This window comes from Lactuca serriola, chromosome 3 (genome assembly GCF_051521515.1).
Source record: "Lactuca serriola cultivar US96UC23 chromosome 3, Lser_US96UC23_V15, whole genome shotgun sequence".
Classification (NCBI taxonomy): domain Eukaryota; kingdom Viridiplantae; phylum Streptophyta; class Magnoliopsida; order Asterales; family Asteraceae; genus Lactuca; species Lactuca serriola.
Window position 1 is genome coordinate 255355709 of NC_136410.1, and position 22912 is coordinate 255378620.

Sequence of the window (22912 nt, forward strand, 5' to 3'; positions counted from 1 at the left end):
CTTAGCCAGATTCAAAGTACTTTCCACGTCTCCCAGCTGCGGAAGTGCCTGGTAGACGACTATGCGGTGGTGCCTTTCGAGGATATTCAGTTGGATGATAGCTTGAACTACATCGAGCGACCGATAGCCATTCTCAATAGGAAGACGAAGGCGCTGAGGAAAAAAGAGGTAGAGTTGGTGAAGGTGCAGTCGCAATACCGCAAGGATTCAGAATGGAGGTGGGAGCTGGAGGAAGAGATAAGGGAGCACTACCCCGAGTAATTTTCAGCAGCAGCAACGGACTTCGAGGACGAAGTCTCATTCAAGTGGGGGAGATTTGTAACATCCGGGATTTGTAGGTATTAATATTATTTATTTTATTGAATAATGGGTTGTTGTTGGTTTGGGCCAGGATACTTGAGCCTTAAGTTTTGGGCTGAGAAAGGCAGTACGTGGGCCGTACCATGCCTGGTACGCGTAGCGTACTCAAGAGGTTGGGGCGGGGAGGCCGTGCGCGTACGCCTAGGGTACTAAAGGGTAAGCACAGCGTATACGCGCAGGTTCTAAAACCCTAACTTTTAGGCTTTGATCCCTATATAAAGGATCTTATGCCTTTGGTCCAGCCTCCCTCTCACCTCTATACAGCCTCCACGAAAACCCTAACCCCCTTTTTTGTGTCTTTGTGATTTGGAAGTCATTTGAGAGTACTTTAGTGTAGTTTTGGTGCTTTGGAAGAGAAAGGAGCTTGAAGAAGGAGCAAGGATCCACCAAGAGCTTCTAGATCCAGGAGATTGGCATCATTTCTGACTCTTTTGAGGTATCAAGTTCCAAACTTGGCCATCATATACTTAGATTTGTTTATGAGGGTGTTTAAGTTCACTTTTAGACTCCATTGTTAAGGCTTCTTGCATCTTAATGATTTCAGACCATAATAGCCGTCCTTCTGGGCTCTTAGAGGCACTAAGAGTCATAAAAATCAGACCTTGATGGTTAAGCCACAACCATGCAAGTGTTAGTTGGTCTTAAAGCTTGTTAAAAGGACCAAAATCATGTGTTACCCCCAACCATGCATGAAAGCAAATAAAGTTTGTGACTTTATGGTTTAGGAGGTCTTAAAGGACATGGATCTACATTTTGGACATACAGACTTAATGGATTAAGTCACAAATGATGTCCCAAGGAAGTTGGCCAGTATGTTAAGCGTGCACCGTGGTACGCTACACGTACTGGGTCAACTCCCCGTTCTGGTCAAGGCTAGTGTAAGCTGGGCATACGTGCTAGGTATGTTGCGTTTATGCATGAAGAGTGGCTATATTGTGCTTTTCGGCCTTAGAGAATTGGGCCTAGACTATTGCGCCCCGTGGCCCACTATGGAGTATAGTTCTGGGCCTGAGAATTTAGAATTAGAGGTATTGGGCCTTTTGGGCCATATTAGGCCACTCGAGATTAGTCACTTTGGGTTAACGACTTATTAGACTTGTGAAAAGGCCCCTTTAAAGAGTTGGGCCCAATTTAGAAAATTGGGCCATTAGTGGGCCCTTAGGGTACCTTTGATGGGCCATGATTGCATTGGACTTAATAAATTAGAATTGGGCGCTAGGGATGGCTTAAGTTATGTCAAGGGGGTAAAATGGTCATTGTACCTTAAGTAGTGTTATAGATTCTGATTTAGTGTTATTGTGATTATGGTAGCCGGGAGTCGTCGGAGCAATGGATAGAGATTACTTCGTGTGAGATTCTACACTCAGCTTTACGAGGTGAGTTACCTTCCAGTAGAAGTGGGTCTAAGGCCATAATATCGGACTACTAGTAGAAGCTTGTAGTTAGATGATAATCTCTGTGATAACTGTCTGGTATGCCAATATCTGTTATGTTCTTTGTGCAAACATGTTATTATTCTATGTGGTAGTGGTAGGGGTGAAATAGTCCCCGATATCCTGTTGAAATAGATCGAATGGGAGGCTAGCACCCAGATATGCTAGACAGTTATCTGGTTAAAATATGCCGAAGGGGAGGCTAGCACCCAGATATGTTAGGCAGTTATCCGGTTGAGATAGACCATAGGGGAGGCCAGCACCCATATATGCTTGGCTTAATATGTTGTTGTATGATATGTGGTACGGTGGGGGAAGTCACTAAGCTTTGTGCTTACGGTTTTCAGTTGTGGTTTTAGGTACCTCTTCGTCGAAGGGGAAGGAGATGGCATGGTAGCAGCGCATCACACACATATGATTCCGTATTTTGAGATCCATGGGATTGTACTTTGATAATAATAATAATACTAATAATAATAATAATAATAATAATAATAATAATAATAACAATATTATTATTATTACTATTACTATTATTATTATTATTATTATTATTATTATTATTATTATTATCATTCTTGTTATTATTATTATTATTATTATTATTATTATTATTATTATTATTATTATTATTATTATTATTATTATTATTATTGTTCCACGATATATTTTTGTCACAACTAGCATTTTTGGCTAGGAAATTTCATCCTCAAGTAAGCAAGGACCATTGTGAGACTTGTGCTAACACACCTAAGTGTACAATATGAGTTCCTAAGGAGCCATGTAGTGTTAGGATGCAAATCTCTCCAAGTATGCGAAATATCTCCAAGTATATTGAATCTCTCCCAAATCTCTCAATGTATGTGAAATCTCTCCCAAATCTCTCCAAGTATGCGAAATCTCTCCAAGTATATTGAATCTCTCCAAGTATGTGAAATCTCTCCTAAATCTCTCCAAGTATGCGAAATCTCTCCATGTATTTTGAATATCTCCCAAATCTCTCCGGGAATGTGAAATCTCTCCCAAATCTCTCTAAGTATGTGAAATCTCTCCCAAATCTCTCCAAGTATGTGAAATCTCTCCCAAATCTTTCCACGTATCTCAAATCTCTCTAAGTACCTTCCTCAGTCGAAAACAGCTCAAAACCGGAAGAGGAAACCCCAAAAGGACCCTCTTGGTCCGAAACCTTCTTAGTCCGGAACTTTCTTGGTCCAGAACCCTCTTGGTCCTAAACATTCTTAGTCCGGAATGCCTCCTAATGAGCCAAGAGAAACCACATCCACGGAACCCCCATGCTTCAGACCTCCTAACTACTCTGGAAGGCCTCGCCTAGGTCTACTTCAGAAGTCAAGCTAGCCTCGCACCTCGGTCCGAGCCGACCAATTTTGCATCTGACTCTGAAAATGCGAAGCGCCTTCGGAACACATCCAGCAGCTTCCTAATTGACCCAATTGACTCCGGATTTTGCTAAGAGGGTCCGCAACCATGACAAATGCTCCTGAAATTAGAAGCTGACTCTAGAATCCATCCTAACCACTTCGGACCCTCGCAGGAACCAAGCCCCACTTCGGATTTTGGTCATTTTTGGACCTTTTCATCATTTTAGGTCATTTTGACGCCAAAAATCATACCAAACTCATATTTTTCATATCTTAGACCCCTAAAACCTCTATTTTATGCCAAATTTAATTATTTAAATTATATTTTCCTAAAAGAAAAGTTTAGGATTTAGGAAGATCCTATCCTAAATCAAGATAAGGACAAAGAGTGTGACTTGGTGATTTGATGAAACTCATATTCCCCATGCAAATCACAGTATCCCATGATTTACCCACCAAATGTCCATGCATGGACCAGCAGATCCGCATGCACCAAAGATTCCTCCCTTTTTTCTTATACTCTTAAAACAACGATAGTAGAAGAAAGATTAGGCTATTCATTTCTTCTCACTCCTCTCATTTCCTCTCAAAAGCTTATCCCAAATACAAGAACAAGGATCTTGCTGGAAGCAAAAATTCTCAAATCTTCCCTGAAGTTTTTCTAAAGTAAGTTCTCCACTCATCTAAGATTTTATATAATCTTCAAAGATGAATCCATATTATTTTACTCATAATAATATGTGATAATCAACCTTAGGACAACATTCTTCCCAGAGGAGTTCCTCATCTCAGCCAAAAGTTTAAGCTTGAGATCTTCACTCCATAACTCCAAACAACTCCTCAACCAACTCAAGGTGAGCTTCATACCCCACCTTTTTCAATGTTTTAATGTTTTTGGGGGAGAGTACAAGTCAAATCTTGCCTAAATACTTGAATAATTGCATGTATACGTATGTTTGTATGTGTGTGTGAAATATTATTAAATTATTATTTTAGTAATATTCTCATGAACGTAAGATTTCCCAACTTCATAAAGAACAGAGGATACTTTGTGTACAAAAGAGCCTCCCAACTATTGGGTGTGTCAAACTTAACCCCTTTATCTATGATTTCATGTCTAGAGATAAAAGTTATAAAAAGGGACCTTGATAAGTAGACACCGTCTCTAAAAAATTTCAAAAATGGAAACTTTATGACTATTTGCAAACTGTCAGGGAGTATTTTATAAATATTCGATATAAAAGTTTGGAATCAAGAACTAGTATGTCACCAAGTATAAACCACAAAATTTTTATATCAACAAGCATAAGGATTTATTTTAATATTTTTTTAACAAGTTGTTAGGCAAAATACTTAGAAAATAACTAAAGTATGGACATAATAATATTTTGGATCTTTTTTTACCAAAAATAAATACAAGGGTTATCTTGGAATATTATGTCTTACTCATGGCTTTTACTAGATTAACAAACTACTTGTGATTATTTACGGATATTTGATATGAATAATTTTATCAAGGAAAACATATGAAAATAGAGTTTTCATGACAAAAATATTTGCATGTCATAAACTGCTATAGTAAAACCTCCAAGACCATAAGTAATGTTCTATCTGTCATAAAACAGAAAATACGTGTCATAACCGGCAGTTATAAATTTATACAAATTTTAACTTGACACTTTTTCTCTTGACTAAAATGACTTATTTTCCAATAAACGAAAAGGAACAAACACGAGCACCCAGTTAACAAGCACAATCAACGATATGGAACGAGAACGATATTTCTATTCAATGTGTACGAATTTCATTATTTATCTAACAAATAATGGATCTCTAACGATTGCTCAAAAGGTTGTTCATATTCTAGTCATACAAATCTCAAAAGTTCCTAAATATAAAAATATTAGTGTTCGTCTAAAGCCCTGTAAGGAGTTATAGCCAGAGTCTCCTGGAGGGAGAGCGGGAATTTGTGTATAGATCTATACGGGGTCGACACCCAGCACCTTCGTTGTTCGCTATAGCTAGACAGGCCAGTCTAGGGTGAAAAATGTCTTTTCCAAACCGAGGGTGCCTAAGAAACACCAAAACAGGCACTCAGTCAGATTAGTATGGTTATAATGACTCACTAGAATATGTTATGTCATCTAGAATTTTATGTAAGGAAAAACCTCATAAATAAATTTTGGAACATTGTGTTGACCGTCCTATAAATGATAAGTGATGTTCCGCATTTGTTGCGTTGATTGCTCTTTTTCATCGCGTAGAATGTCCACATTTGCCATGTTGATTCTTTCTCCTAACAAGTATAGAGTCGTAATACTTCTATTTTACAAATCAAAAAGCGTAGGACTCTATGGAAAACGTTTGAAAGCGGTTTTGAAAACGATAAACTAACACACTCATATACATAATTGGCACTTGAACTTACGAATATTTTATAGCAGAAAATATAGGATTTTCTGGAGAAAACGAATTTCAACGATTTCGATAATGATAAACTAGAACGGACACTCAATTTTACTCGATAAGAGGAACAAGATTTTCAACCATATTCTCTTTCTGAAAATAAGGGATTTTTTTGGAAACGGTTGACTATTACTATTCAAAAGAACTATTCTCGAACACAACTCGCTTTCACAAATTACAGTACTTTTCCAAAATCACTCCTTATAAGGATGAACAAAAGTAATGGCATGCACACATATATCCATGATTTTCAAGGCAAGACTCCAAACGATTTCATAGAAAATATTGGATTTTCTGAAAGTACAATGAGAACGATTCTAAACAAGTATAAACGATCTATACAAAAATGCTTATGAACTCACCAACTTTTTAGTTGAAGCTTTTCAAAACGACTTGTATTCTCAGGGATCTAGTAAGCAGGTAACAAGGGACGCGGATGCAAGAATATTAGTTGTAGTTTGGATTTTTCTGCTTATGTCTCTTTTTGTAATTCGAAGAACAAATACAACATGTAAACAATGCCAGTTTGTTATCTCAATGTATGATGTTTTGATTGCTCTGTTTCATGTATATTCAATTGTTATGATACTGCACAATGAAGTCACCCGCCTTCGGACGTTTCCGCCATCTGGTCCGGGGGTGTGACAGTTTTATGATATTTAACGTATGAGATTACGGGTTGATAGGATATGGATGATGTTTTCAGTAAAAAAAATTATAATTTACTTAATTTAAAAAGAAAATTTTGGTCATGATTTTTGGGGTGTTACATCATTAGTGAGACTTCACAAATTCCAAAACTTGAGGGAAAATTTTGAAACTTGTCAAAACTCTTCAATTCTATAACTTATGAGTTTAATGTGGGTTTTATGAAAAGACTCTTGATAATCCATAACTTGAGGACAGGTTATGGAGTTCATTAAAAACATTTATGAAAAGACTTTTCATGTTCCAAAACATGAGGACAAGTTATGGAACTCATTAAAGATTATATTTAGATCATTTCTAACAAGGAAAAATTATCATATAATATTCTATTGTTCTAATCTAACTCATGTAGCAAAGCAATTCATATCAAATAATACAAATAATTAACCTATTATCTAAATATTTGACAATTGTCCTTTCATTTTCATAGCATATGAGTTTGATGCCATTTTAATGTATGAGACTTTTCTTTTTCCGTAACTTGAGGACAAGTTATGAAGGTCATTGAGATTCATTTAGATCATTTTCTAACAACTAAAATTATCAAATAACTTATGATCTAACTAAACTCATAATCAAGATAATTTCAAGTCAACAATTTGAAAGCAATTTTGTTTATCATACAAAAACAAAAATTATTTTAAAACATTGACAATTATCTTTTGGCTGGATGAGTACAAGCACTACCATATCATAAACAACACTTCCAATGAGCCAAATCAGTTTGTGATAGTGTTTTCAATTCAAACCAGGCCAAGAAAATCGAAATTCTACAAACAGAGCCATCAACTCGTCGAGTGCATGAACTGGACTCGGTGATTTGCTTTGTTACTGAGTGGACTCAGCGAGTCTGTTCATGGACTCGGCGAGTTCATTAGTTAGATGCCAAAATTTCTACTTTTTTATCTTTGAAAAACTAGTAAGCATCAAATATAATAGAAAACAATCCTAGGCTCTGATACCACTATTGGGTTTTGAGCACTATAACACTCCTATGGTGCACATACAACCCTAAATGCTTTGGATCTATGTTTTCTCTAATTATATATGCATTTTGTTTTTCCAAAGCATTCACCCTAGCTAGCATACAATTGAAGCTATATAATATAACACTTAGTTTGGATGCTTACCTCTTGAGTAGGGTAGAGTTCTTGACCTTTGAAAGCTTCAGCACCTCAAGTGTGATTCCTCTATTGGTTCACAAACACCAATATGCAAGAGGAGGCTTTATGAGAATAAGAAACTTGAATCCAAAGAGTGTGTAGCCAATTTTGTCTTATGGGGTCACTATTTATAATGTGGCAAATGCTAGGGTTACACTTTGTAAACCCTAATGCTCCATAACTTTTCACATTCTTATGCTCCATGGGTTCACCTCCATGGACTATCCATGGATTATCTTATTGGTTTAGCCCAACTATATAATCATTGATCATTAGCCCATATTACAAGAATCATTGATTTACATAATCAATCCCTATATATTTAATTAGTTTCTTTTGACCACAAAATTAATTCCAAATTAAATCTTGATCAATACTAATTAAATAATATGATTTCATATTAATATATTATACTTGTAATATATTAATAAAACATAAATAACCTTATTCTCAAAATCCATCGTATCAAATTGCACTGGTGAAGGCAACCTAAAAAGGACCATGCTACAATCGGGTCAAGTACATCATAGTTGTAGTTATGGGCTTAGACACCAAATCCAACTATATATATATATATATATATATATATATATATATATATATATATATATATATATATATATAGGCTTAGGTTATTTTGTTTTTACTAAGTGTTGTGTGCCAGAATGCACATATCTGGATCACCGGATGAAATTAATCAATGGACATGATTTGAGAGTGTATGATATTACAATGGGGTAACATGTACCATATAATCACACAATTCTTAGCAAAAGGGTATTTTGGACAATTAACTATATTTATAAAAGGAAATTTTCGGATTTTTTGGGATGATTAATTCTCCTAATTTAAAAAAATCTTAATTTTTAATTAATTCAATTTTAATTCTAATGTAATTTGTAAACATAACTGATTTTATTCTGTCAGAATATTTTTTGTTAGAATGATGCTCTTTTAGAATTTTATTCTAATATAATATTATTGAAGAAAATCAAAATTCTTGAATCGGATTTTGAAATATAACAAACATTCTAATATATTCTTATACATCCGAACTTAAGTACAAATTCATACATATTCTCACAGACTAAAATCCTTATACATTTTAATATAATTATACATATTCTAATAGAATATCAAAAAAAAATGATTCAAATTTTTAAAAAGTAACAACATTCTTAAATTGTGAGTATGATCAAACTTTATTCATTCTTCAAGTTATTCCTATTAGGTCTTCAACGCCTTCTTCCAGCCATTCCTATAAAAAAATACAACAAAAACTAATAATTGTTAAAAACATTTTACTTTCAATTAACTATCAATTAATATATTTTGGTATAATACATAGAATATGACAGAATACATATAATACATTCTGGCAGAATATATCGATTTTATTCTGGTAGAATACATTATGATAGAATACATAGAATACAATTGTAACATCCCATGTTCGAAGGACTACAACTCAGCCAATATTAATCCAATTAAAATGACACTGGAACCTAACTTGTAGCTAACACAAAGGAGAATATGCAGAAAAGAATTGTAGATCATTCCAAGCTAGTATGAGAGAGATATGATAGTTCAAAGATTACAAAAAATTGGCTGGAATATCTTATTCAAACATTTTAACAAACATTTGGCGGGCAAAATCAGATGCTCATATCTTTATAATCCATTTGATAAAACATACAACATATGTAATTATTAAATACATGAATGTGACTAAACTTACAAATAAAAAGTGTATACCTTCAAATACTAACAAGTAATTTGAGATTCCATGCCATAAAATTGAGATTCCATTATGACAGAAGTAAATCTTGATCTTCCATTCCGATAGAATTGCTGTCAGATACACTCATAATCAAAATTTTATGGTAATTACCAAATCGAGACCATTGCTCTGTACATAAAAATTACACTGTTAATTTTTCGAAGTTCCGGTTGGAGCAAAAGGCATCAGATTTCTTGTTGGAGAGAAATTAAAAAATTAAATATTATTAACTATTTTTTCATTGAGGCAATCTATCGAACACATGGAGTCCATGACAAAATCATATCAAACATATAAAAAAATGAGATTTACTTGGATTACAGAAACATATGAAGTCAAAGAAGGATAAAATTGAAATATATGAAGTCAAAGAAGGAGAAAATAACGAACCTGATGAATCTAAACTTCAGATTGTGAACTTGATTACGACCATCTAAGAATAAAACCTCTAAAATCGAAGATTTGACATTAAGAAATCCATCTAGAAAAGTGTTCAAGGAAGTGATGGTCTTTATTTCACGATCAGTTTGTGTTCGCAATTGCACGATAACAGAAATGAAAGTGAAAGAAGGATGGAGGACAGGTGACGAGACGGGTTGCTGGGATGAGTGAAGTTATGGCCGACTTCCTTGATTTCCTTTTCTTTTGTAGGTGAAGAAGAAGAACTAACATGAGATAAAAGAGAGGGGTCAAACCTATTTATTTTGTTTCCTTAATTGCAAGGATTTTACTAAATGATCCCATTAATTAAAAATGCAACAAACCAGAAATACCCTTTTTGATTTAATTAATTATTTAATTATTTGCTAATTTCTTATTGGTGCATACATGCAGACAATAGTTGCTAAAAACATTTGAACCTAGCTCTCTCTCTCTCTCTCTCTCTCTCTCTATATATATATATATATATATATATATATATATATATATCTTAAGGGTTAGGGATGATATGCATCTAGGTGAGCCGTTTTGAGTTTTGGTCAGTTTGTAACTCCAGTTGGTCGTGGTTCGAACCTTAAGTGGGGGAGAGTTGGATATTCTGCTTAGAGGATCAACGATCTATTCGATTGATGATTTCAAAGGAATAGGTCAAGCAGCGGTTCGGTCACCCAAGGCGAGTATAGATTGTTGAAGGATTTTTCAACTTGTTATATAAATTGAAATCTATACTCTAGGTTGGCATGTCATACTTGCGGGATTGGTATTTGGATGGATCCGACCAGAGTTTTAGCAGCATTTCTGGATAACGTTAGAAGACATATCGAGATAGTTATGTATTGATGGGGTCTATCCAGACTCAATCAAGGTATGAAATCTTGTTTCTATCATTCATTGGAATGTTTTATGTTAATAACTGAGGTTTGTCATCTCGTTAGATCTTCTGGCACTTCACCCTTTGGGTAAGTTTGTGGGTTCCCTTAAGGGTGTGTATTGTGATAAGTTCATTAGATATTGTCATGAGGGGTGTATGTAGGTCTGACAAGATAACAATGGAGCACTTGGTTCGAATTATATGCATGGTTCTTATTTGGGTTATAGACTTTGAATTGGAACAAGAGTGTGACTGTCTATCCCATTCTTGGGTCATGTGCAACCATGTTTTCGTCGGATTTTACATTGGTAGAAACCTAGACAGTGAAAGGAATTGTGCATCATAAAAGAGTATGGAAATGTTGTTTTTGATTACCATTGAGAGGAATGTTGATTGGGTTCCTACAAGATGGTGGATTAGGGTTGAGTATCTTTTGGCCCCGTAGTACTGGTCGTGAGTTTTCCGGTGAGTGATGGAATAACAACAAGAACGTATGGTACCACTAGCTTATCGTTTTAGTGATTAAAAGGTGTCACTATGTATCGTGAACCAGCGGCTATATGTTTCATATGGGTGGGACTCGGTAGTGAATAGGTTGAGACTATTAGTTCTCAAGATCGTTAGTATTATTGGCACGTTTGGGATCAGTAGTCATTGGACGGCCAAGATAATGAGAGCATTCCAAACAAGGGCTGAGGGCTGGAAAGGGCATTCCATACTCATGTTGTGGGCTCATAGACAATCCAAACTTATGTTGAGGACCTTTTACGGGTATTCCAGACATAGGCTGTGGGTCCAGTGATCATGTTTGTTTATTTCTCGCGTGTGGTCCTTTGGATGTTAGTGAATTGTTAGGAGTCGGGAGACTCAGGGACCAATTGTTTTGGATCATGTGGTCAGTAAAAGTGTTTTTTAGTTGTGCATCAGAAGTCGCTTGACGAATGTTTGCAATGGTGGACCTATTTCCTTGTAGGTTGTTTATTAGGAGCTTGGTTACCAGTGTTAGGTATTGGTTCTGAAATCTCGAGTAACAAAGTTCGTTGTAGATGTCTCGAGTGATCTATCAGGTGGAGGTACACCTGAGTTGATAAGGGATTTGGATACAAGATGAAATTTTTGATGGACCATCATTATGTTCGTAGGAGCAATGGGTTGGTGATGACTTCTAGAAAAGTCGGGTGTGTATTTATGTTTTTGGGCACAATTTCCGAATTAGGGTTGAGAGAAATTTTCCATCGGTACATTATAATTATTCTTTCTGCATGATTTGGTCGTGTTCCTAGTCAGGGACTAGGTGTAACACCCCAAATTCTGGTATGATATTTATATTTTGCTTATTGTTATTTTCTTCAAGTTCTAAGGGGAACTCGACGAGTCGCTAGCTGGACTCGTCGAGTAAAGTCGGGAATTCGAGCACGTTTAAGTTGGCGACTCGGCGAGTCTATATTCCGGACTCGGCGAGTCCACCAGTCTGGATGAAACCCTAATTTCAAGGGTTTGCACCCTATTTAAACAACTTTTGGGGCCTCAGGTCAGCCCCCATCACCCCTCAGAGCATCCTTCTCGAAACCCTAGAGCCCTCTTTACATTTTGTGTGTTTTTGGTGTGTTCTTTGAAGATTTTGAGAGATAAAAGAAGGTAGATCAAGAAGAGAAGAAGGAGATCCTAGATCCTTGAGGAATTTCAGAACAAAGTAAGGTATATCTTGGCCCTTTTCTGTTTCTATGCTTAAATCTCCTTTTTGAAGCCACTAAAGCCATTCTTGGACCATTTCTTGGTTTAATAGAATCATAAAGGACTCATGGAGTTGATTAGCCTTCAGATCTAGCTAGATTTGAACTCCATAAGCTTAGATCTAACACCTTTCGGGATCCATTTTGCATGAAAGCTCTAGATCTACTATTATAGTGTGCTTTGAACCTTAAAACCTTCATTTGATGTTATTTACACGTAAAGTTGGAAACTTTATGTGTAAATCAAGTCCCAGGAACCCAGATCTATTAATGGTATGGACTGGTTTCAAGCAGAATCGAGTATATAATGTTTGCATGCATACGACTCGGCGAGTCGTTCTTCTGACTCGGCGACTCGAGTCGCGAGTCCCCTGTGTTTCTTTTTCGATTTATGCCGAGTGGAACCAGTGAGTGAGAGGTGGACTCGGTGAGCTAGAGGGTTAGACTCATTCGTGGAAGAACTCGGCGAGTCAATGCCCTGAATCGGCGAGTCCAAGGCAATCTTCGTACTTCAAGAACAGACTCAACGAATTGTTCATACAACTCGGCGAGTCACAGCTAGAATGCTCATCGGATGAAGGAGAACTCGACGAGTTGTTCATACAACTCGGCGAGTCGGATGCAGATTGTCGGAGTATTAGTAGAGAAGAGGAATTCGACGAGTTTGCGCCAAAACTCGACGAGTAGCAGCGAGTGAATCAAGAAAGTAAGAGTAAGGACTCGACGAGTTGGCGACCCAACTCGGCGAGTCAGGTCAACTGAGTGTTGACTGTGACAGTTAGCTTGACTTGGACCAGGGGTAGGAGAGTCATTTTACCCTCAGTATTATTATCAGTATTTGATTGATGGTGCTCATGGATATTGTAGCCGGGGTGAAACCGGAGCCGCAGCAGACAGATTCCGGAGCATTCCTTTCAGCAGCTAGGCTACGAGGTGAGTTTTCCTTCCAGTAGGAACGGGTCTAAGGCCATAATGCCGGCCCGTTTAGGTTAGCATTATTTTCTGGACTTTGGTCCGATGCAGTTGTTAGTATGTTTGATGTCTTCGTCACTCAGACAGAATTATGTGCTATGTGTTCCAGGCTACGGTCCGATGCAGTATGCAATATATGTGTTTATGCTAGATGATATGTGTTATGCTAGTTGATATGTGTTTATGCTATGCTATGATCTTTCAGTTCCGGACATCGGTCCGATGCAGTTAGTTTCGGACTTTGGTCCGATGCAGTCAGTTCCAGACTTCAGTCCGATGCAGCTAGTTCCGGACACCGGTCCGATGCAGGGGACAAGGTCCCAGTCAGTTCCGGACTATGGTCTGATGCAGTGGGCAAGGCCCAGTACGTGTTTATATGTTATTGTATGGTATGTGGTAGTTTGGGGTAGCTCACTAAGCTTCGTGCTTACAGTTTCAGTTTTGGTTTCAGGTACTTCCGCAAGTAAGGGGAAAAGCTCGGGATGATGGCATCGCACACACCACAGCTTCAGTCTTTATCATGGGAGTTTGTTTTGATTCGTAGTTTGATTTGATTCAGCTGTTTCACAACATTTTAATATGAGTTGAGATATTTGACGTATGGTTTTTATGATATGACAGTCAGTATATGATTTTATTACTATTTAAACAAAAAACATTTGGGTCGTATTTTGTGATGTTACAAGTTGGTATCAGAGCCTTGGTTTAAGGGACTCGGGCACACTTCCAGGCGTGTCTGAACTCAAACTAAGGACATGGTAAAAAAATTTCGGAAGAAAAGAGTTTTAGAAAAGTAAAAAGATTTTTTTTAAGAAGATAAGAACGTTGAAAAGAGAAAAGGGGTGTGATGCATGCGATCAGCCGAGCTCAAGTAAGTACTCCCAATTTACCCATACAAGTTATGTGTGAATATCAGTTTCAGTTTCAGTAGAACCGCATGCTAGTATAGAACTAAGGATCTAGGAGGATGCCTTATATGTCTGCTTTATGTGTTTCAACCTTATAAGAATTGCATGCTAACATAGAGCAGTCAGCAGTAGGATAGCCTGTTTAGGTTATGCCTGATAATATGAACATAGCATTGAATACTAGTACATCTTCCCTTTTATGAGGATAGAATTGCTTGAGTGGTCTCCTATGTCTGAATGCTACTTGCTTTGTGCTTAGTGGGACTCTAAGTGATGGGAGTTAGCCATTAGGTGAATGCGTCACGTCACATGTGAACAGGGTTGAATAATCTTAGAGTGCTAGACTTAGCCCTATTGCACAGCTCTTGTCTGGGTATAACCGTTGTAGGGATGAGTCTTTTACTTGAAGGATTATCCGAGTCTCGCCGCATGTGATGGTATTCGGGTGAGGGCTAATTGGCATCACAGGGAGGCTTTCAGCAGTTGAGGACTGGATCGGGTATACTCAGAGAATTCCCTAGGTCAAGCCTAGGATGAGAGTAGCATAGATCATTAGTAGTAATAGTAACTTGGTGGAGTCAAGGCAGTACTTGAGGAAAGTACGGATAGATGTGGAAGGTAGTATGGGCCCGTACTACTGGAAGAAGAGGATCCGTACTCAAATCAAGGAAAGTTGAGATGAGACCAGGAAACTTGTGGTGGTAGTGATTCCCCAAGATATATCAGTGTTCCCGACGTTTATTATGTTGTGTTTCAGAATGGTGATATTGCGCCCTAGACCAGCAGTCGGCAGTTTAGGTGCCGGAGTGGGATCAGGATCAGGCCCGGAGGCCAGGCAGATGGATGAGCAGACCAGGGAGTTTCTCTCTTTAGAGATTACTCGCACCATACTTGACAGACTCCTGTGATCTTTGGATCGATCAAGGAGGGTATCTTGGAGTTGATGGATGAGAGACTGAGTACTTTCCGTGCTGAGGTAGCTGCCATGTTGGGGTCGCGCACGCTTACCTTCAGGGAGTTCCGTGCATGTGGAGCTCCAGATTACCATGGGGCGCGGGACCCCATAGCGAGCACCAGATGGTTGGCAGATGTGGCCAACGCCTTCCGCACTAGCAAATGTCCCGAGGGGGACAAGGTCAGATTGGCGTCCTGTCTTCTGAAGGACAGGGCACGGGATTGGTGGGAGGAGATTGGTCATGCCATCGGGGATGATGCAGCCTTGGATGCCATGACCTGGGCAGATTTTACTACCAGATTCAGAGCTGAGTTCGCACTGGTTATTGAGGTGCAGCAGTTAGCACACGAGTTTCAGGATCTTACCCAGACTACAGAGACAGTAGCGGAGATTACCGCCAAGTTCAGGGAGAGGGCTCTTCTTGTTCCTCAGTACGCAACTGATGAGGAAATGAAGAAAGCCCGTTATCATGAGATGCTGCGGAGTGATATCCGCCAGTTCGTGAGCCGGTCCAGCTGTAAGACGTTGGATGACATGATTGCTAGGGCTCGAGAGAGGGAAATTGACCTTGAGATGGAGAGAAAGAGGAAGCCGGAGGCGGCTCCAGGTTCAGGGAATTTGGGCAAAAAGCCCAAGGGTTCAGATCATAGAGCTAGGAGTCAGCAGAACCACGCTCGGTGTGGCAAATGTGGGAGATTGCACGACGGGGCGTGCAAGGCAGGGAGTGCCGGCTGCTACAAGTGCGGCCGGACTGGACATATGAGCAGAGATTGTACAGCCACTACCACCACCGTTGCGGCATCAGATCTGATTTGCTTCCATTGAAATCAGAGGGGACATAAAAAGTCCCAGTGTCCAAGTTTAGCGGCAGCAGGGAAGGTGTCAGCACCAGCTCCTGCTACATTGAGAATTTCAGATGGTCGTTAGGGCCGAGTCGAGACGCCGGTGGCGAAGAGTAGGGCTTTTCAGCTGACAGCAGAGGAGACGCGAGCGACTCCTGATGTGGTGACGGGTATGTATTTTTCCTTATCTCAGTATTTATTCTTTGTTGTTTCTTATGGTTATATGTTTTCTATAGGGTCGTTCTCGGTGAACGGCATTACAGCTACAGTATTGTTTAATTCGGGAGCTACCCTATCATTCGTCTCTCTTGCACTTAGCAAGAAATTTAGCAGAGCTCCAGGGGAGCTAGATTGTCCACTTGAGGTTGAGATAGCGGCTGATAGGACCGTTAGGGTGGCAAGGGTGCACAGAGGGTGTTCTCTACAGTTATTCGATGAGCAGTTTCCGGTGGACTTAGTCCCAATTCCCTTGCGAGGGAATAAGGTCATAGTAGGCATGGATTGGTTGAGCCCCAATCGGGCGGTGATAGATTGTGAGCTACAGTTGGTGAGGGGTCACACTCCCAGTGGGGGAGAGTTAGTGATTAAGGGAGAGAAGCCACAGCGCGGGCCAGTTCTATGTTCAGCAGCGAGGGCAAGACGCTACTTTCAGCAGGGTTGTGTCGGCTATATTGCCTATATTTCAGATGCCCGGGAGAAGGGCAAGGTGATAGTTGATGATGTTCCGGTGGTGCGAGACTACTCAAATGTATTTCCGGAGGAATTGTCGGGGGTACCTCCTGATAGACAGGTTGAGATCGGGATTGATCTAGTCCCTGGTGCGGCTCCGATAGCCAAGGCACCGTATCGGTTGGCTCCCCCAGAGATGCAGGAGTTGTCTATGCAGCTGCAAGACCTGCTAGACAAGGGATTTATCAGGCCGAGCAGTTCGCCTTGGGGTGCACCGATTTTATTCGTGAAGAAAAAGGACGGGTCGCACCATATGTGTATAGATTACCGGGAGCTGAATAAGGTAACGGTGAAGAACCGTTACCCACTTCCGAGGATAGATGATTTGTTTGATCAGCTTCAGGGAGCGTCTTGGTTCTCCAAGATTGATTTACGTTCCGGATATCACCAGATGCGGGTCAGAGGTGAGGATGTGCAGAAGACTGCTTTCAGGACCAGGTGTGGTCATTATGAGTTTGTGGTGATGCCGTTTGGGCTCACCAATGCTCCGGCCGCGTTCATGGACCTCATGAACCGCGTGTGCAGGCCGATGCTGGATCGGTCTGTGATAGTATTCATAGACGATATCTTGGTGTATTCCAAGACTCAGGAGCAACATGAGGAGCACCTGAGAGAGGTGCTAGAGGTTTTGAGGAAGGAGAGACTTTTCGTGAAGTTCTCCAAGTGTGAGTTTTGGTTGCGCGAGGTACAGTTCCTTGGTCACCTCGTCAACCAGGAGGTTATTTTGGTAGATCCGGCCAAGATTGAGGCCATGATGCAGTGGGAGGTTCCGAAGTCTCCATCCGAGATTCGGAGTTTCCTAGGATTGGCAAGGTATTACCGGAGGTTCATCCAGGATTTCTCCAAGATAGCAGTACCGCTCACCCGACTAACCAAGAAGTCAGTAGCGTTTCATTCGGGGCCTGAGCAGCAGGTAGCGTTTGAGACCCTCAGGCAAAGATTGTGCGAGGCACCGATTCTTACCCTGCCAGAGGGAGTGGAGGATTTCGTAGTCTACTGTGATGCCTCGATCATAGGTATGGGAGCAGTGTTGATGCAGCGAGGCCGTGTGATAGCTTATGCCTCGAGATAGTTGAAGCCTCACGAGGCTAATTATCCTACGCATGATTTAGAGTTGGGGGCAGTGGTATTTTCCCTCAAGATTTGGAGACATTACCTTTATGGGGTCCGATGTACCATTTACACGGATCACAAGAGCTTGAGGTACCTCATGGATCAACCGAATCTGAACATGAGGTAGAGGCGATGGTTAGATGTGTTGAAGGATTACGACTGTGAGATCCTTTATGACCCAGGGAAGGCCAACGTAGTGGCCGACGCCTTGAGACGCAAGGCAGTAGCAGCCCCGATCAGAGATATTTGTTTGAGGATGACGGTGATTACTCCATTATTGGAGCAAATTAAGGAGGCACAAGTAGAGGGCCTCAAGGAGGAGAGATAGAAGTGTGAGAGGATCGTGGGTCGAGTAGCTTCTTTTGACTATGATACTAGAGGATTATTGACCCTTCACGGGAAAGTTTCGGTGCCGTACTGGGGCGGAGTACGACAAGTGTTGATGGATGAGGTCCATAAGTCTCGATTTTCCATTCATCCAGGGGCTACGAAGATGTATAGAGATCTTCGACCCTATTATTGGTGGCCCTGCATGAAGCGGGATGTCACCTGGTATGTGGAAAGGTGCCTGAGCTGCAGGAGGGTTAAGGCAGAACACCAGAGACCTCACGGAAAGATGCAGCTGTTAGACATTCCGGTGTGGAAATGGGAAGACATTAGCATGGATTTCATCACAAAGCTTCCCAGGACCGCGCGTCGAGTGGATTCTATATGGGTCATTGTGGATCGGTTGACGAAGAGTGCTCATTTTATACCGACCCAGGAGAGCATATCAGCAGAAAAGTTAGCTGATATTTATGTGAGGGAGGTGGTGGCACGTCATGGAGTGCCTGTTTCAGTGGTGTCAGACCGAGATGTCCGTTTTACTTCCAGATTCTGGAAGCGGTTTCATGACGAGATGGGTACTCGTCTTCATTTTAGCACCGCTTTCCATCCTCAGACGGACGGACAGAGCGAGAGAACGATTCAAACTCTCAAGGACATGCTGCGGGCATGTGTTCTAGACTTCGGTGGCAGTTGGGATACGTATCTTCCGTTAGCGGAATTTTCGTATAACAACAGTTACCATGCGAGTATCGATCGACCTCCTTTCGAAATGCTCTATGGGAGGAAGTACAGGACCCCGATTTGTTGGGGCGAGGTCGGTCAGCGAGTTATTGGAAGCACCAAAGTGGTGCTCAAGACGACATAATTGATCTAGCAGGTTCGTGGCAGACTGCAAACTGCGCAGAGTCGGCAGAAGAGTTACGCTGATAGGAGGCGTTCAGATTTGGAGTTCCAGGTGGGCGATATGGTCCTCCTGAAGGTATCGTCGTGGAAGGGTGTTATCAGGTTTTGGAAGAGGGGCAAGCTGGGCCCCAGGTTCATTGGTCCTTTTAGGGTTTTGGCCCGGGTGGGTCGGGTTGCTTATCGTTTGGATCTTCTGTCAGAGCTTAGCCAGATCCACAACACTTTCTATGTTTCTCAGTTGAGGAACTGTTTGGTGGACGAGTCGGCAGTAGTGCCCATTGAGGATATGCAGGTTGATAGCAGCCTGAATTATGTTGAGAAGCCAGTTGCCATCTTGGATCGGAAGGTGAAGACCTTCAGGAACAAGGTGATTCAGTTGGTAAAGGTACAGTGGCAGCACCGGAAGGGTTCTGAGTGGACGTGGGAGTCCAAGGAGGAGATGCGGGGGAATTTCCCCAACTTGTTCTTAGATTCAGCAGCAGTAGACTTCAAGGACGAAGTCTGAGACAAGTGGGGGAGGGTTGTAACACCCCCAATTCTGGTATGATATTTATATTTTTCTTATTGTTATTTTCTTCAAGTTCTAAGGGGAACTCGACGAGTCGGTAGCTGGACTCGTCGAGTAAAGTCGGGAATTCGAGCACGTTTAAGTTGGCGACTCGGCGAGTCTATATTCCGGACTCGGCGAGTCCGCCAGTCTGGAAAAACCCTAATTTCAAGGGTTTGCACCCTATTTAAACAGCTTTTGGGGCCTCAGGTCAGCCCCCATCACCCCTCAGAGCATCCTTCTCGAAACCCTAGAGCCCACTTTACATTTTGTGTGTTTTTGGTGTGTTCTTTGAAGATTTTGAGAGATAAAGGAAGGTAGATCAAGAAGAGAAGAAGGAGATCCTAGATCCTTGAGGAATTTCAGAAGAAAGTAAGGTATATCTTGGCCCTTTTCTGTTTCTATGCTTAAATCTCCTTTTTGAAGCCACTAAAGCCATTCTTGGACCATTTCTTGGCTTAATAGAAGCATAGAGGACTCATGGAGTTGATTAGCCTTTGGATCTAGCTAGAATTGAACTCCAGAAGCTTAAATCTAACACCTTTAGGGATCCATTTTGCATGAAAGCTCTAGATCTACTATTATAGTGTGCTTTGAACCTTAAAACCTTCATTTGATGTTATTTACACGTAAAGTTGGAAACTTTACGTGTAAATCAAGTCCCAGGAACCCAGATCTATTAATGGTATGGACTGGTTTCAAGCATAATCGAGTATATAATGTTTGCATGCATACGACTCGGCGAGTCATTCTTCTGACTCGGCGAGTCGAGTCGCGAGTCCCCTGTGTTTCTTTTTCGAGTTATGCCGAGTGGAACCAGTGAGTGAGAGGTGGACTCGGTGAGCTAGAGGGTTAGACTCATTCGTGGAAGAACTCGGCGAGTCAATGCCCTGACTCGGCGAGTCCAAGGCAATCTTCATACTTCAAGAATAGACTCGACGAGTTGTTCATACAACTCGGCGAGTCACAGCTAGAATGATCATCGGATGAAGGAGAACTCGACGAGTTGTTCATACAACTCGACGAGTCGGATGCAGATTGTCGGAGTATTAGTAGTGAAGAGGAACTCGCCGAGTTTGGCCCAAAACTCGACGAGTAGCAGCGAGTGAATCAAGAAAGTAAGAGTAAGCACTCGACGAGTTGGCGACCCAACTCGGCGAGTCAGGTCAACTGAGTGTTGATTATGAAAGTTAGGTTGACTTGGACCAGGGGTAGGAGATTCATTTTACCCTCAGTATTATTATCAGTATTTGATTGATGGTGCTCATGGATATTGTAGCCGGGGTGAAACCGGAGCCGCAGCAGACAGATTCTGGAGCAGTCCTTTCAGCAGCTAGGCTACGAGGTGAGTTTTCCTTCTAGTAGGAACGTGTCTAAGGCCACAATGTCGGCCCGTTTAGGTTAGCAGTAGTTTCCAGACTCTGGTCCGATGTAGTTGTTAGTATGTTTGATGTCTTCGTGACTCAGACAGAATTATGTGCTATGTGTTCCGGGCTACGGTTTGATGCAGTATGCAGTATATGTGTTTATGCTAGATGATATGTCTTATGCTAGTTGATATGTGTTTATGCTATGCTATGATCGTTCAGTTCTAGACTTCGGTCCGATGTTTATAGCTCCGGACTTTGGTCCGATGCAGTCAGTTCCAGACTTCGGTCCGATGCAGCTAGTTCCGAACACCGGTCCGATGCAGGGGACAAGGTCCCAGTCAATTCCGGACTACGGTCCGATGCAGTTTCTGGGCTTCTGCCCGATGCAGTGGGTAAGGCCCAGTACGTGTTTATATGTTATTGTATGGTATGTGGTAGTTTGGGGGAGCTCACTAAGCTTCGTGCTTACAGTTTCAGTTTTGGTTTCAGGTACGTCCGCAAGTAAGGGGAAGAGCTCGGGATGATGGCATCGCATACACCACAGCTTCAGTCTTTATCCTGGGAGTTTGTTTTGATTCGTAGTTTGATTTGATTCAGCTGTTTCACAACATTTTATTATGAGTTGAGATATTTGACGTATGGTTTTTATGATATGACAATCAGTATATGATTTTATTACTATTTAAACAAAAAAAATTTGGGTCGTATTTTGGGATGTTACACTAGGGGTAGGTACAACATATGGATGATCATCAGTCTTAGGGTACGGTTTCTGAAGTTTAGACTAATGGGTTCTAGTTGCGGGGATTATGTTGATTGATTTGGGTTGTGGTTGTAGTTTTGACCGTTCCCAATTTTCGTTGTTCTCTCTAGAAGTTGGGTCTTATAGTTCTCATTGCGGTTGACTATTTTCAAGTTATTCGATTGTTTGTTAGAATTTGTGGGTTTCTGAGTGATCCCTCGACTTCTATGTATAGGTACCTTGATTTCAAAGGGGTTAGAGAGAGCTTGTGTAATATGTTGACATTATCTTCAGAGATTCTAACCAAGATGGATTTGAGGACGAAATCCAGTTTAAGTAGGGGAGAGTTGTAACATCCTATTTCAAGAAGTTCCTTTTTTTAGGATTGTTAAATAATGTATTACATAAAGGTCTTGGGCTTCAAGGGAATGGGTTTTAGACCTTATTGGATGATGACAATGTTAGATAAGTGATTAAAGCGTTGGTTTGTGTCTTCGAGTCAAAGGGTAAAATGGGAAAAGTCTAGGGTGACAAATGTCTTTTCCAAACTGAGGGCGCCTGAGAAATGCCAAAACAGGCACTCCGTCAGATTAGTATGGTTATAACGACTCGCTAGAATATATTATGTCATCTAGAAATTTATGTAAGGAAAAACCTCATAAATAAATTTTGGCACGTGTTGACCGACCTATACATGATAAGTGATGGTCCACATTTGTTGCATTTACTGTCCTTTTTCATCGCGTAGAATGTCCACATTTGCCATTGTTTATTCTTTCTCTTAACAAGTGTAGAGTCGTAATACTACTATTTTACAAATCAAAAATTGTAGGACTCTATGGAAAACGTTTGTAAACGGTTTTGAAAACGATAAACTAACCCACTCATATACATAATTGGGACTAGAACTTACGAATATTTTATAGCAGAAAATATAGGATTTTCTAGAGAAAACGATTTTCTACGATTTCGATAACGATAAACTAGAACGCACACTCAATTTTGCTCGATAAGAGGAACAAGATTTTCAACCATATTCTCTTTTTGAAAATAAGGGATTTTTCTGGAAACGGTTGGATATTACTATTCAAAAGAACTATTCTCGAACACAACTCGCTTTCACAAATTACAATACTTTTCCAAAATCACTTCTTATAAGGATGAACAAAA